Source organism: Rana temporaria, chromosome 4 (assembly GCF_905171775.1).
Source record: "Rana temporaria chromosome 4, aRanTem1.1, whole genome shotgun sequence".
Classification (NCBI taxonomy): domain Eukaryota; kingdom Metazoa; phylum Chordata; class Amphibia; order Anura; family Ranidae; genus Rana; species Rana temporaria.
Window position 1 is genome coordinate 179,136,252 of NC_053492.1, and position 16,302 is coordinate 179,152,553.

At 37.8% G+C, this 16,302-nt stretch overlaps 1 protein-coding gene across 1 annotated transcript in view; it reads right to left on the reverse strand.

Annotated features, from left to right (window-relative positions):
• Nucleotides 1-7,480, reverse strand: part of PEX5L (peroxisomal biogenesis factor 5 like) — a 184,639-nt gene extending 177,159 nt beyond the window's left edge. The window contains exon 1 of the mRNA XM_040349430.1: nucleotides 7,396-7,480. The gene's annotated coding sequence lies outside the window, so the exon portion shown is untranslated. The remainder of the gene's footprint in view (nucleotides 1-7,395) is intronic.
• Between the last annotated feature and the right edge of the window lie 8,822 nt (nucleotides 7,481-16,302).

Consider the following 16,302-nt stretch of genomic DNA (forward strand, 5'->3'; position numbering starts at 1 on the left):
TTTTTATAGCGATCAGTGCTATAAAAATGCATTGGATTACTAGAAAAATGCCACTGGCAGTGAAGGGGTTAACACTAGGGGGCGGGGAAGGGGTTAAGTATGTTCCCTGGGTGTGTTCTTACTGTGGGGGGGGGTGGCCTCACTAGGGAAAATCACTGATCTTCTGTTCATATGTTGTATGAACAGAGGATCAGCATTTCCCCCCCTGAAAGGACCGGGAGCTGTGTGTTTACACACACAGCTCCCGGTCCTCGCTCTGTAACGAGCAATCGCACGCGCCCCTAGTATCCTGCGAGACGTAGAGCTACGGGCTCTCGCGCAGGGGAGCCAACCTGCTGCCGTAAAACGACGGCGGCAGGTCGGCAAGTAGTTAAAAGAAACTGTCCTCATGAGTGGAATGAATAGTCACCTGTTCACCTAAGGACTGGGGAGAGTGTCTAATACATAATCAGAAAGCAAGAGGTTTGGTCATTTTTGGTGTAAAAGTAAACAGAGCCGTGTTTTTTAAGCATGTGCATTTAAACGTTTGAAAACACTTGTGCTGAGTGAAGAAGTGACATAGTAATGTCCATAGTAATGGACTCTGGAACTTACTGCTCCACAGCGCTGTTCAACTGCGTGGAGGACATTTTTTCAAATGCTTACTGCAGATAGCTGCAAGTTAGATTGGTATTATGTGAAAGTCTAATACCCAATGGCAATCAATAAGCATTTGCTTTCTCGACATCGTAGAAAAAGCAAGTAGAAATTACAGCACTAACATTTTAAAAAGAAACACCTAAGGTGTAATTTGCCTAAGCAGTACTGTATATATCTTTGTTAATTTGCAGTAACCTCCAGTAAGTGTAATGCTGTAATGCTAAGAGAGGCTGTTGTTCACATTAGTAACTTCATGCTTCTATATGCGTTGTATTTATCTTAAAGCGGATCTCCACTCTAAAGTGGAGTCCCGCTGATCGGAACCCTCCCCCCCTCCGGTGTCACATTTGACACCTTTCAGGGGGGAGGGGGGTGCAGATACCTGTCTACAGACAGGTATCTGCACCCACTTCCGGCCCTACGATACGGGCAAAGGACGGGTTTTTTCCTTCCTTCCCGTCCGTCCCCCGTTGTATGCTGGGAACACTCGGCTCCCAGCACACAGCGGGAGCCAATCGGCGGGCGCAGCGCGACTCGCGCATGCGCCGTAGGGAACCGGGCAGTGAAGCCGCAGCGCTTCACTTCCTGGTTCCCTCACCGAGGATGGAGGGGGGAGCAGCAGGGTGACGAGCGATCGGCTCGTCATCTGCTGCGATCGCCGCTGGACTCCAGGACAGGTAAGTGTCCTTATATTAAAAGTCAGCAGCTGCAGTATTTGTAGCTGCTGGCTTTTAATATATTTTTCCCGTGGCACATCCGCTTTAATCTGATTGATTTCAAGTATGTGCATTTTGGTCAGCTTATCTTGTAGGAAACCCACTCTGATTGATATAAGCCCATGTGAATATATATCAACAATTTTAAATGTATACAACAGGGGTGTAACAAGCCATCACATGTGCCTGCTCTAGGGCCTGGGGTGGGAGGGGGGCCCTATTAGGGAAGATGTTCAGAAAAACTAAACTCTGAAGTTTCAAGTATAGAAGAGCTGAAGTTAGACAAGGATTGTTCCTGGTGACAGATCCCTCCCTCCCTGTGTAGTGGGACGCCTTTGATTAGCTGCCTTAGCAGCCTATAGACTGAGCTTCTGCTACAGACTGAAATGTATACTACAGGCATACCCCACTTTTAAGTATACAATGGGGGTTATTTACTATCACTGGAAAATGCAAAATCAGGCTCACTTCTACATGGAAACCAATGAGCTTCTAACCCCAGCTTGTTCGATTAAATCTGGCAATAAAACCTGGAAGCTCATTGGTTTCTATGGTGAGCCTGATTTTGCATTTTCCAGCGATAGTAAATAAACCTCACTGTGTACTTAAAAGTGGGGTATGCCTGTATATGCCTAAAAACTGCTAAGTGTCTTTTAGGACAACAACTTTGAGATAGCTAAAGAAACCAGAAATGAAAGTAGTTTTAATCATTGCTGTGTACAAGAGCATTAAAAATGTTGTCAAAATATAAAATGTCATGATGGTTATTATTATTTCTAACTGAGTATGCTTACATTCCTTATGCTGCCTGTCCCTGGCTTAGACATTGTTTCTCTTACGATCAATAACATATATTGTCACAGTTGACACTGCCAACTGCCACAGATAGAGGTAGCTGAAAGGGTCATCAAAATGTTGCTATGGGGCCCCATGATTCATTGTTATGCCCCTGGTATACGTACTGATGCAAGTAGATTGTTGTTAAAGTGTGTAAATGTATACAAATACAGTACACATAAATTGTAGTACAAAAATGTATAAAATATTACAGTCAAATGCTACAATTTGTTGCTTTCACCTAAGTGTTTTGACATGCCTAGGAAAGCTACGCATGTGTGAACAAAGTCTAAGATAAGTACCAACATTATCTACAAGCTTAGGGCCACAATCAAATACTGTATCTATTTTTAGTTTTCATAATGTGCATCCTATTTTTTCCATATAGAGCTTACCTTATGAGGCATTATGGACCCTAAAGAGGAAAACCTTTAATGTTTTAAACCCAACCATGTATAAGTATATTTGCTTTTTTAAGGAAAATCATAGTATGTTACTCTATTGTTATCACCTTTGTGAAAAAGCATGTTGAATTCTAGTCAAAAGATTACATTGTTCTGATATTTTAAAAGCAGGTCATTGGTTGACTGGCTATATCACAGTGTGGTTCTTTAGAATTTGCTTTGGACACTGCTGAATTTTAGATCATAGCAAATAAGCTATTTTTTTCAGTTGGGTGTATTGATGTTATACAACATTATGTGCACTATACTTTACAATTGATCTGCTAGAGCCTTTGGAAGATGTAAACTTTCTATTGCATACATAGTTCACACAAGAAATCCCCCTCTGTTTTTTCTTTTTAGTAACTGTTTGCAAATACAGTATATATAGTATATATACGTATATATACAGTGCTTTGGCATTTTTAGGTCCAACGTTTCCACAACACCCAATTCAACATATCACTGTCATTAGTGCAACTGCTATACGTAGTCAACAACATACATTAAATATTAATATTTACTTATAAATTACGCATAAATTAAACATTCTTTCTATTTTGTTAATTAAACTGAAATGACTGTAGGCTAGGCACTGTATTTGTATAGTTCAGCATACACATTTGCTTTCAAATGGCCAGTTTGGTTTAAAAAGTACTCAGAGCTGTAGTTACCCTGCCAGCTTAAGCCAATTCATGTTGTTAAATTGGTTGTCAACCTAAAACCTCTTTTGGATCAATGGAGGTGGAATTTGATCCCCAGGTATTTCTTGTTTAATATAACTATTATAAGGAAGACCTCCCTTCTCCCAGGGCTGAATTTCCTGGTTCCTTTTTTTGAAGTGCAGTCTCCATATATAGTTTTAAAGAATTCATATTGGAATTTTCATAGATATTACTCCAGATAGTGGAAAGAGGAACATTAACTCATGTCATACTAGGCCTAAACATGGGTGGGTGTCATAGAAAGCAGTAGGGACCTGAAAATGATCAAATCCTTTCTTACGTCATACAAACCTAAAAAAGAAAGCATGAATGCCATTCTAATTGAAATTTTTAATTGATTCTTTGTAAAATGAATATGTCATATTAATAAATAAAAACTCTATTTGGATGTCCCCTATGGTTTTTTACTATGATGAAGAACACTTCATTAAACCTGCACATGACATACTAATTCAGTGTTTCTTGCTTCTGCTTAATTGTGTCTAAATACAATTCAGCGTGTCCCGTGGAGAGTTTAGACATATGACATCCGCAAAAGTGTATTGTAAGCATAAAACATGCTATCTATATAGGAATATCTTCATAGCAGTGAAAGATATCATGCTATACTATCCATATTGTCACAGTAGATTAAAGCAGCATTTATTCTGTTAAAAAAATTGAAAAAAGCCACATTTTCTCAAATTTATAATATTTTGTTTCTGTTATTTGGATGTGATACAATTGTATGTGTTAAAGAGCTGTACACTTTTGAACAATGTACATTTAAATACTCTGAGGCTTTCTAGGTATACTTTTATATAGGGGGGTATATTAAATTATTACTTTGCACTGTTGATTTAATAAACATGTTTTCTTCAAACATGTTTCTTGTGAACTTCTTAACTTTTGAATGATTTGACTGGGTGTTTGAAATGAACTTTGAAAATTACTGTGTAATTAATCAGCTCTGTTAAGCAGCCGGAAATTGTCTTACCTGATATGATGGATGAAAAGGACTGCTGGGCATGGGTCACCAAGTTCCTTCTACATAACACCAGACTGAGATTAAACATCACCCTAGCTTCTAAAGCATAATAGCCCCTTATTGTGTAGTTTAAAAATGCAAATGGGATAGTGATGCTTATGTACTGACATCACTACAACACATAGCAAATAATTAAAAAACAAAAATTTTTTTAAGCTAACTATTATTATGAAAGAAAGTAGACTTTACTGATACTTATGGAAAGACGGCCATACATGGTGTGAATTTCTTTCCTGCAACTATGGGTTGCAGGAAAAAAATGCACTCAATTTCCCCCATCAACACAAAGAGTGCTGACAGGAGAATTCCTTCTACAGAGCAATTGTATTCTTCCATCGGGGGGGGGGGGGGGGGGTGTAAGCCATCCCTGCCAGGAGAAGACAGTGATTATTGCTAGCGGCTATAGTAGCCGCTAGTGATTGTATGTAGCTCTGGCAGGCTGGTCGTACCCAAGTTGATCAATCGATCAACTTAGTACATTCAGCCTGCCCATACACAGTTTGAATCTCGGCCGATTCAGTAGGAACCAGCTGAGATTCAAACCGTGTATAGCGTGCCTAAAATGTGGACAGGAGCATTTTTTTCTGGGATATACAGAGTTTGTAAAGTACATACATTACAGACATTTTAAGACTTTTATGGCTTAGACAACAAGCTTATTGCCTGATGTCGAGTTATCATTCTGTTTTTTTTTGCATCAAACTTTATGCTTTTTTGTAAAAACATATCTCAAGGTCAGCTAAATCCAACTAATTTCTAAACTTAAAAAAAAAATGTAAAAAACAATAATTTGGTTAAAAAGAAAACTTATTTAAAATCTGTGTCTGGAAAAAAATATCCTTTTTTTGTGCCTTTAATACACCAGCCCTGGATGTAGAAGAATTGATACTAATATTTACAATGTTTGCTTCAAATGCTGCTTTAATTACTACTGCACATTGACAAGCATACTTCATATACAGCAGAATCAATTTATGAACTGTCAAACATAGAGCTGTTGCCCATAGTACATAGTTAGGCCGCATGTTCCATTCTCTTACAGTGCAATTCATGGAATAAAAGCTGAAATCTGATTGGATGAAATAAGCAGCTGCTCTATTTTTAAAAAAGCTCCAGTTGGATCAGCTTCATGCAACCTCTTGTAAATGAAAGTGTACCGGTCGCCTATTCACAGTTAGATTGCATTGGTGGGCTAAAAAATATTCACAAGAATAAAAACTGGAGCAATGTCCTATCTGGCCAAATAACTTCATGTCTACCCATTATCTCTATCCACTCCAATGAGCCAGATGTGGGGAGAAGGGTGGCATAGTGAAGCATGTATATACTGTAAGCACCGTACATCAGTTGTGAACAAATTGAAATCAGGCCATGCCATGAGTACATAGAATGATTCTAGAATGACAGAACTTCCATTTAGATTTAACTATACGCCGAAAAAAGCCGACTACAGACGCCGTAAAAAAATTCGCCGGCCACTCGTACGTTCGTGGATCGTCGGAAATAGCTAATTTCCCTCCCCGACGCGGAAAACGACGTGAACGCCACCCAGCGGACGCCGAAGTATTGCATCTTAGATCCGAAGGCGTATGAAGACGTACACCTGTCAGATCTAACCCAGAAGCCGTCGTATCTTGTTTTGAGGATTCAAAACAACGATACGATGCGGTAAATTTTAAAGTACGCTGGCGTATCAGTAGATACACCGGCGTACTCGCTCTGTGGATCTGGCCCTTTGTAGTTTGTAATGTTTAGTTCTGTCAATGACAAGGAAAAAAGTCTGTATTCTTTAGTAACAGTAAACCCACAATTCCTTTTGGATCACCTAGGCCCTCCAACATAAATGACATTCCAAGTGTGCTGGGGGGGGGGGGGTAGGAGTACTTAAAGTACAACTTTCCCTTTTAGGTAAAGTTTACTTTAAAGTGAACAAAAATGTGCACATAGACAATTGTTATTGCAACAGTTGTCCCCACTGAAATATTTCTGCCCCTTATGACAAATGTAAAAATGTAAAGTGTTTTCCATCATTTTCTGTCCCACAGAGAGAGAGGAGAAATTAAAATTCCCCAGTAGTTATGGAGCTACACTGTACACTGTATCTGAAACTGAATTATTTTTTTTTAGCTTTAAATGCCTTTAAAGCATATCTAAAGCCAAAACTTGTTTTAATTTTCTAGTAGATGAACTAGAATAGTAGTAGTAATAATAATAGTAATAGTAGTACATTTTTAGTAGATGAATCTAGTAGAATGGTTAGAATCCATCTGATAATGCCCTCTATAATGCTGGTTTTGCAGTATAACCAGGGCATTTTTTCAGCAGGAACGCAGTTTCGGCGCCACCAGCTTTGATGTATGTAATGACAAGGGGTTCTGGGGTGAACTGATGCTGGCTGCTGGGGAATCTATTTTTGCTGCAGGGGATCTATTTTTGCAGAGGGGTCTATTGTTGCTAGTGGAGGATCTATTGTTGCTAGGGGAAAATTATTGCTAAAAGATATTTACTGTTGGGGAAGGAATCTATTGTTTGCTGCTTCCACTGTGTTTAAGTGGCAGGTACACTTTGAAAAAGGTAAAATCGGTGCAAAACAATATAATTTTACTGTTCTGCTCAAATCAATAAGCTAAAAGTAATGAACAAAGGATATGTCAGGTTTACATGGAAGGAATAGCACCTTTTCATGTGAAAATGAATAAGTGAGGACACTAACTAAAAATCAAGTCTCCTTGCCTTATCATTATGGCAGCTTTTCCCTTCCAGATACTAAGAGCCATAGTCAGCTGCTCATTGCTGCAGGTGCATTCTGGTTCATTGATAAAAGGTTACACAACGTCACAACATTTTTCTGAAAATCTAACCTATATTTTTGCTACATCTACCAGCATGCTTCTAAATGCATACACTATATTAGTCCTACAGAAATAAATCTTGAGGTTACACAACTTTATATAGCTATGCATGCAGGTGAATAATTTCCTTGTAGAGAAAAATAAATAATAACCCACCAAAATTGGGGTCAAGTCACTTTTTGGAAGACTGAACCACTTTTTCTTCAAGGTCACACCTACTACCTGAAAGAAGCCATGACACTTTTATTAGATCACAGTTGACCTGTGGAATAGGAATAGACTTACTTTGCAACTCTGTCTCTATTTAGATGATTTTTCAATCAAAAAATTTGACTCAATATTCCAAAAAAGTAAGAACCGAGTCAGGGAAGGAGTGTCAAAGTTTGACATCCATCACCTTTAGTAGCATTAATAAAGTCAATCTGTCACTATAAAAAAAAAACTACTATTATATATAAAGTTAGGTACCTGCATGCAGTCCCAGTTGCTACAAGACATTCTGATTGGGAAAAGTTTCATCACATCCTCATGTCTAAGCTTCTTTTTCATGAACATTTCTATTGGCCAGTGGGGCACAACTCCATTCTGATGGGCCAATCAATATGTCAGTAGGGTGGGAGGAAGTGCCAAAGCTTTGCCTGATCATAATGGCCCAGGATTGGCCCAAAACTTTGGGGACTGCAGGCTGCTGCAGGTAAGTGCAGGTACTTCCAGGTGTCTGTACTCTATACTTATTATCAGTTTTATAGTTTTTTATGTGACAGACGTTACAACTTGTACAAGGAGTATAAACAGTGAGCAGCAATTAAATATATAAGCAATGTGATATATGTTTTATATTGTCATGATCTGTACTGAATATCAATTAGTCTGACTTAATATTTTTTTAAATGATGGTACCATAATTAAACACAGAAAATACATCTTCAGTTAAAACAAATCTCCAGAAGTTCTTTTCTTGTATGAGACATTGAGAATGTAAATATCCACATGTACTATTCATTTGCTGGTTTCAGCTCAAATAGGATGCTGGCAATTTGGGGCCTTTAAAACAGCTTTCAGCCACCATTGTTTACTAGTTGCCAGTGACCAACAAATGAAATATTTTCAAAATTAATCTAAACCCCCTCCAAGGCCTTCAAAGGCAAGATTGCTTGCTTATAACCCCTTATATTATTGTTTGTTCATTTGAAACCAGGAAATACGTGGATCTAAAAGCAGACATCAACAATACTTGTTGGTCAATTGTAAGGCACTTTAAAATGCTTTTAACCAGATTTTAATCACAAAAACAAATGAGCATATCAATGCACCCTATCACCAACCCATGCGCTAGATGAAGTTGGTGGAAAGTTGCATTCTTTTTTTTTAATGAAAATATAGTTAAACGTGGATGAAAATGATGAGTGTGGAGCCAGCATAAAGGTAGGGAAAAACAGAACCAACAGAATCAAACAGAAACACAACCAATCAAAGGATAAACATACCACTGTGATAAAAATGTGATACAAATGTTATGCTGTCTGTGTACTTTGTTAATTCAATTGGATTAATTTACCAATGGCAAATAGCCTGTTCACTTTGCAAGGGAATTTTCACTTAGCTAAGTGAATGCAGTGAAAATTCAAATTTTTGCTTGTACATGATTAAATGATAGAAGTCAGCCCAGTTTCCCAACATTCTCACAGCTAAGGGAAAATGCCTTTGAAAAATGAATGGCCTATTTCCTTTTAGTAAATTAACCCAAATGCTTTATGTGGCAACAGCCATAAAATGAAGATTTTTATTTCTATATATAAGAACTTCATCCTTATAATTGGCAGGTGTAAATATACAACAAAAACTGCAGAACGCAGACAGTGTTAAAGTTTATTTAGGCCCAGACCATTCCTCATGTCATGTTATCCTAAACCAGCAATTGTGAACATGCATTTTTACAGCTAAAAAGATCAGTAGATGCTTTCCTTGATGAAAATCATTGATTTGAGCTGCATGTAGAGGTAAAAGACATGGAATGGGAAACAAAAGAGATGACTGGAACCCTGATAACAGCCCTTAAATGACAGGAATATCACTGAGGTAAAATGTTATATTTGCAAAGGTATATTTTTTTCTTCATTTTTTTTAAATTTACTGGTACCAATTTTGCAGGGTCTTCAGGGGTGAACCATTTAAAATGGACAGAGCAAGTCCCAAATCATGTGTACAAGTACCAGAGTATTGTGTATTGCAGCATCTACAGTACTAACATGTTTCGGCAGGAGCCTTCCTCATAGCATGCTATGAGAAAGGCTCTGGCTGAAACATGTTAGCACTTTAGATGTCAAACTGCTGTTAGTGCTCAATAAAGATTTGAGAAGAAGCAATCAAGTTACAGGCATTTCTTGCTATTTTGAAGTCACTGGGTTAAGTCTATTTCTGTGGGGATTACTGAGTAATTTTTTTTTGATCAGAAGCATTATTACAATAGAAAAGAGTAAAACTGAATATTTTGTCATGCAACCAAAAATGCTGTCAAATGACAAACTAACATTAAGCAAAATACAGTCAAAAAAGAAAAAAAAACACATACAAAGTCAAACAATAGGAAGAAAAGATTAAAAAAGAAAACTGAGAAAATAAGAACACAATAACAAAACAGTTGGGAAAAAATGAAAACGTTAATGAAATTCATGTAAATGTTCTAACTTAATAACGTATTCAATTTATCAAAATAGTGTGGTACACACAGCCTTATGGGTGCTTCTTATCATTGGTGAAATAACTGCTCATATATGAACCCATACTGTTTCCCAAATATGTAGGAAGTGCCCACATATGCATAATAATGTAATTAATTAAACCATAAAGCCATGCACTACATAATCCCAGTAAATAAAATGTACTGATTGGTTTATTTTCTGTGATTTAAGTGGTTGGGAATATACATTATGTCATTGACCTTGGGCTTTCCAAATTGCAGAAGTGAAACAGTATAGGGTTTGATCGATACCTTCACTACTTCATTTCATCCCTGTGAATATCTAGATGGGCATAATACAGTCAAGTTTAGCAGATTACCAGTCAAGAGAATCCTGACATGTTTACTTATATCTAGCTTAGGTCAACAGCGAATTTGCACGTGCATCGTCCCAAGAGGATAGTTGTACCTGTACATCTCCTAAATATTCCAAATGCATTACTCAAGATCGATGGACTAAGAGCATGCTTATTAAAATGAGTAAATCATGCCCAAAATCTTCAGTACTGCACCAGTATTTAGGATTAGCATAAAGGAAATTTCCAGTTATAATACAGCAGAAAGATAAACAATTTGTAAATAATACATTGGTTGAGAAGCTTTAATAGTAAAAGAGCATCTCTTAAAATACTGTAAACAAGTCACCGGCTTTAAACTGGCAATATTTTTCTTCTGGCTGTGTTTGTTACTGCAAGAATTGCTGAGGACAGCTAAACTGTGGATATTAGTTCATTAGATGACCCATCACGGCTACATCATGACATGTCACACAGTAAACAAAAGACTGGTTTAGGATTCGGGAAAAATGATAACAGGTTCGCCCGAGGCTGTTGTGGATGTTATCCCGAAATGGAAAGACAGGGTTTATTAGAGAAGATCCCAAAACACATAGATTGTGAATTGTTTCATAAATACTTAGAACACTAGGGCATTGCAGAAGAGTTCTATTGCATTGCTTGTAAGTTAACATAAAGGTACACACACACACACATATATGTGTGTGTGTGTGTGTGTATATATATATATATATATTCTCTAAATTTAAATAAATAAATATGCATATGTAAATCTACAGTATATAATAACATAAATAATTAAACATTTGTGCTGGTTATAATTAATGTTGTCAATGTATGTTATAGCCCAACTAAAGCCAAAACTCTTTATTATTTTTTTCATTTTGAAGTGTTGAGTGTTAGGGCTTGTTTTGACAAGCTTTTGTTCACTTCAAGTGGGTTTTCCATTCTCTTACAAGTATTTGGAGATGCAAAGTCCACTTGAAACAGGTCAAATGCAGACCAGAAGTAAGTCAAATGCAGGTCAAATGTAACTGTCTGTGAATTCTGAATGATCTCAGAAGTGTCAAAAACTGATGCCATTGACAAAGGTCCAAAACTTATTGACATAGATCCTAAAAGTGTCAAAACCCCTGTCATTGCTGTCTTTGGGTACCATTGGGGAGGTTCAGGTTCAGTATTGATCCTAGTGACCTTTGTCAGTTGGACAGAAGGTAAGTGGTAATCCAAAACTTTGCAGTTGTCACCAAAACATGAATAGATGTAAAATCATTCAATGGGTATATCTCTTAAGCCTCAGGCCTCGTACACACGACCGAGTTTCTCGGCAAAAACCAGCAAGAAACTTGCTGGGATTTTTTTTTGCCGAGGAAACCGGTCGTGTGTACATTTTTCGACGAGGAAACTGTCGAGGATCCCATTGAGTCAAAAAGAGAGCATGTCTTCTTTTTCCTCGACGGGAATGGAGAAACTTGCCTTGTCGAGTTCCTCGACAGCCCAACAAGGAACTCGACGAGGAAAACGATGTGTTTCGCCCGTCGAGTTCCTCGGTCGTGTGCACGAGGCTTCATACACACGATCGGACTTCCAACTGACTTTTTGAGTGGATTTAGCTTTGAATGGGTGTTGGCCGTGAACTTGGTATGCATACACACGGCAGGACTTTTTCAGCCAACTTTCACCAAATCACGTGGTTTTTCAACTCTTTACCGCCACCCTGTGGGCAACTTCTGCTATTGTTGGCTGATCTTTAGCATTGGTTCTGAGCATGCGTGCTTGTACTTTGGACTTAAGTCCGATGGACTTGTGTACACACGATCGGATTAGCCGACGTAGGACATTTGTTGCCGGAAAGTTTGTCTGTTCTCACAGCAAACATTTGTCCGATGAAAAAGCGAAAAAGTTTGTCTGATGGAGTGTACACACGGTCGGATTGTCCGATCAAACAGGTCCGTCGGACATTTGTTGTCAAAAAGTCTGATCGTGTGTATATTCCTTTACAGTGAGAACTATCCATGATGGGTGTTTTCAAATCACTTTGGAGAGTTTCCTCACTTTCTTTTGTAACTCTGAAACAAGAATCTCATCATAGTTCCCACGCTGGCATGTTGTGTTCTCAGCTTTATACTTGCTGAGTGAGAGCCCAAACCATGATATACTATGCATCGAAATGTATTTGTGTGGCTGAACAATATTCTGATGCATCGTCCTTAAGGAATGGAAAACTAAATCCCAGTGAGGCACCCTGCCAATTTAATAGCTCACATGCTTAGCAATGAGATTGTTGATGTAATTAAGCAGTAATGTATTTCACATAGAAAAAAAACGATACAAAGAATCATGAAAAATTAAGCAAACCCAGCATTTGTTTCTCTAAAACGAAACTTAGAAATGGCAGATCTAAAATGAGATAAAGGAACAAGTGAACTAAATTATATACTGCTAGTGCTTGTGCCCTGATTTCCTTTGGGTACTCAAATTTGATCTCATTGCCACTGTGTGTGTATGTGACATTTTGATGTAGGTTTGTTGGAGACTTGTGTGAATAGTTTTTATGTTCTCTAGCTACGTTGGTTTCCTGAATGAATATAATAATAATACTTTATTCTAAATAAAAGGAAAGCTTAATATATTATTCCTTTTTTCTTCTTTAGTCATTTTTGTTTATGTATGTTTCTTAATGGAAAATCACTAGGCACCGTGGGTGTCATTTTTACTTATTGCAGTTTAGGAAGTTTTCCTTCAGAAATAAAAGCTTTTATCCTGTTATTTGCTTTCCTCCAGTAAAAGGCAACATGTAGGATTATATAAAATTACATCTTTAATATGCTCTTGAGAAAGGGAAAGCTACAAATGGGATAAAACATACCACACTGAGGAAAATACAGTAATATTCTGCAGATGCAAAGCGATGAAAATGCAATGCTGGAAGCAAAAGATAACAATATTTAAGTGATATTACATCTGACTGTTTTATTGTCACTTGCTGTGTGCTCAAGCAGCAGTTTCCCATTTTCTAACACTATTGATTGCAAAGATTAGACGTGGGGGTGATTATAAAGAATGAGCTTTTGTAAGCATGAATCTCCTGTTGAAAAATGATGGTTATGTAACATACAGTATGATTATTAATATTTGCAGCCTGCCATTCAAGCACGAGGATGCAAGAATCCCCAGAATCTGAATTATAGAGTGGCCAAATAACTATATTGCCAATCACAGCTAACAGTAGACAATACCAAGACAATGGCGTTAGTTTACTAAAGGCAAATAGGCAGTTTACTTTGCAAGGGAATTTTCCCCAGAACTTAGTGAATGTGGTGAAGTTGTGCTGACTTCCATCACCCATTCATTTTCAGGCAAAAAAGATTTTATTATCCTTGCACGTGATTGGGTATTTTTGCAAAGTGAAACTTCAACACATTCGCTAAGCTTTGGGGAAATATCCCATGCAAAAGTGAGTAGCCTATTCACCTTTAGTAAATAGACCCCAAAATATCCCACCCAGGACAGAAGAGATTTATTTTTCTTTAGTAGGAACCAATATTGTAAAGATAATTATTTTCCTAAACACATACAGGCAAATTCAATTAAGTTGCAAAAACCAAAGTCATGCGCTAAGTGAAGTCATCTACATAATGCAATCATATTTAAAGATGAACCATAATAATTTTGGTCAAATTTTCTTAGTTTATAAACTTTTTTTTATCTTTGTTTTTCTTTACTTCATAAAGGTGGTACTTTGTGATTAATCTCCCTGGCGGTATGATTCTTTCAGAAAAAACATGCTGAAAGCGGTACAATTATTTGCAAGGAAATTTGTCGTTTTATACTGTAGGTCTGTAATTTTTAGGAATAACTCACTTAAATCTGACCAAACAAGAGTCTAGTAGGCATCCCGAGTATGACATTTTTAAATTTTTAAAAACTAAATTATAAATCATAATATAATAAATAATTATAAATAATTATAACAAATAATAATATAATTCTAATAAAAATTATTCAATAATGTAATCAACTCAAAATCACTGAAATTTGCTGAGTTGCAGAATTGTTGCTGTCATAATTTTTTTTCTTTTTATGACGAATTTCCCCACAAATCGCTATCGCACAATTCTGCAAGTGATTATAATTTATTATCGCTGTTTTCTAGCTGCTCTAAAACCATTTTTGACATAAATGGACACTTTTGGTTGCTATGGACAATCTACAGTTTGCAGGCAGAAAAAAAGGTTTTTATTATACAAAAGAACATGCAGGGCACTGGGCAGACCACTAGGGACAAGGGGGGTGTGTATTTTTTACATACAGTACTGTAATCTATAAGATTACAGTACACTGTATGTATAGTGTATGTTTACTTTTTTGAATTTGGCGCCGATCTCCGCTCCCGTGCGTCGTAACGTCGCAGGGAACGGAGATCGACGGCACAGGAGGACGCTGTGTGAATCGAGCGAGGTCCCGCTCGCTCACACAGCGCGGTGACATCGCTGGATCCAGGAGAAGGTAAGCCAGCGCACGCTGCAGGCTCTGCATAGCTACCCCGAGCGTGACTTGGGGTTACCGATTTTGGTCGAAAAAATCAACCCCGAGTCACGCTCAGGGTTACCGCCAGGAGGGTTAAACATTTTTATAGCGTGCTTTCATAGTAGTTTATTTGCATGCTGGGCTTTCTTTAAGAAACTTAAGCACGATCTATGTGCTTGTTCACTGCATTTTTCTCTATACTGTATAAAAATATATATACGTGGCAGTGTGAGCTGAGGTCTGCACTAAGCCAAACAGGTGGTTTTATTATTTTGCTACCAAGCGATTTAACTGACTGCTGTCATTCACCTCAGTAGGCTAGAGCTATAAAAACATTTTCTTATTCGTTTATTCATGCTACTAAAACCACTGGTAATTAATTACAAGAATCAGTCAGTTGTTAGGAAGATTAAACAAATGTCTCCCTATAGAGTGAGCTTCACAGATAGCATGCAGAAGCATCTCAAGGTGATCAATTGCACATGATGTGATCATGAGAGAGTGATCACCTTTACATGCTACCTGTGTAGTTTACTATTATTTATATAAGAATGACAATTTCTCTATATATGATAATTCTTTGAATATACATAAATAATTCTCTATCTATGATGACAATGTAACCCTTATTTTTAATAAATGACATTCACTTAGTAACATATTTTCAAATTCTCATTGGCCTGTTGTCAGGTAGTCTAAGGCCTCGTACACACGATAGGTTAACCAGAGGACAACGGTCTGATGGAGCGTTTTCATCGGTCCAAACCGATCGTGTGTGGGCCCCATAGGTTATTTAACCATCGGTTAAAAAAAAGCCAACTTGTTTTAAATTTAACCGATGGATTCCTAACCAATGGGACAAAACCGATCGTTAGTAGGCACGACCATCGGTTAAAAATCCACGCATGCTCAGAATTAGGTTGACGCATGCTTGGAAGCATTGAACTTAATTTTTTTCAGCACGTCGTTGTGTTTTACGTCACCGCGTTCTGACACGATCGTTTTTTTAACCGATGGTGTGTAGGCGCAACGGACCATCAGTCAGCTTCATCGGTTAACCAATGAAAATGGTCCATCGGTCCGTTCTCATCTGATGGACAGATTGTGTGTACGAGGCTTTGGGCCTGGTACACACAATAGGTTAACCAGAGAACAACGGTCTGATGGACCATTTTCACTGGTCAAAACCGATCGTGTGTGGGCCCCATAGGTTATTTAGCCAACTTGCTTTAAATGTAACCGATGGATTCCTAACCGATGGGAAAAAAACGATCGTTAGTAGGCACAACCATCGGTTAAAAATCCACGCATGCTCAGAATCAAGTCGACGCATGCTTGGAAGCATTGAACTTCGTTTCTTCCAGCACGTCGTTGTGTTTTACATCACCGCGTTTTTTAACCGATGGTGTGTAGGCGCGACGGACCATCAGTCAGCTTCATCGGTTAACAGATGACAACGGTCCATTAGACCGTTCTTATCGGATGGACTGATCGTGT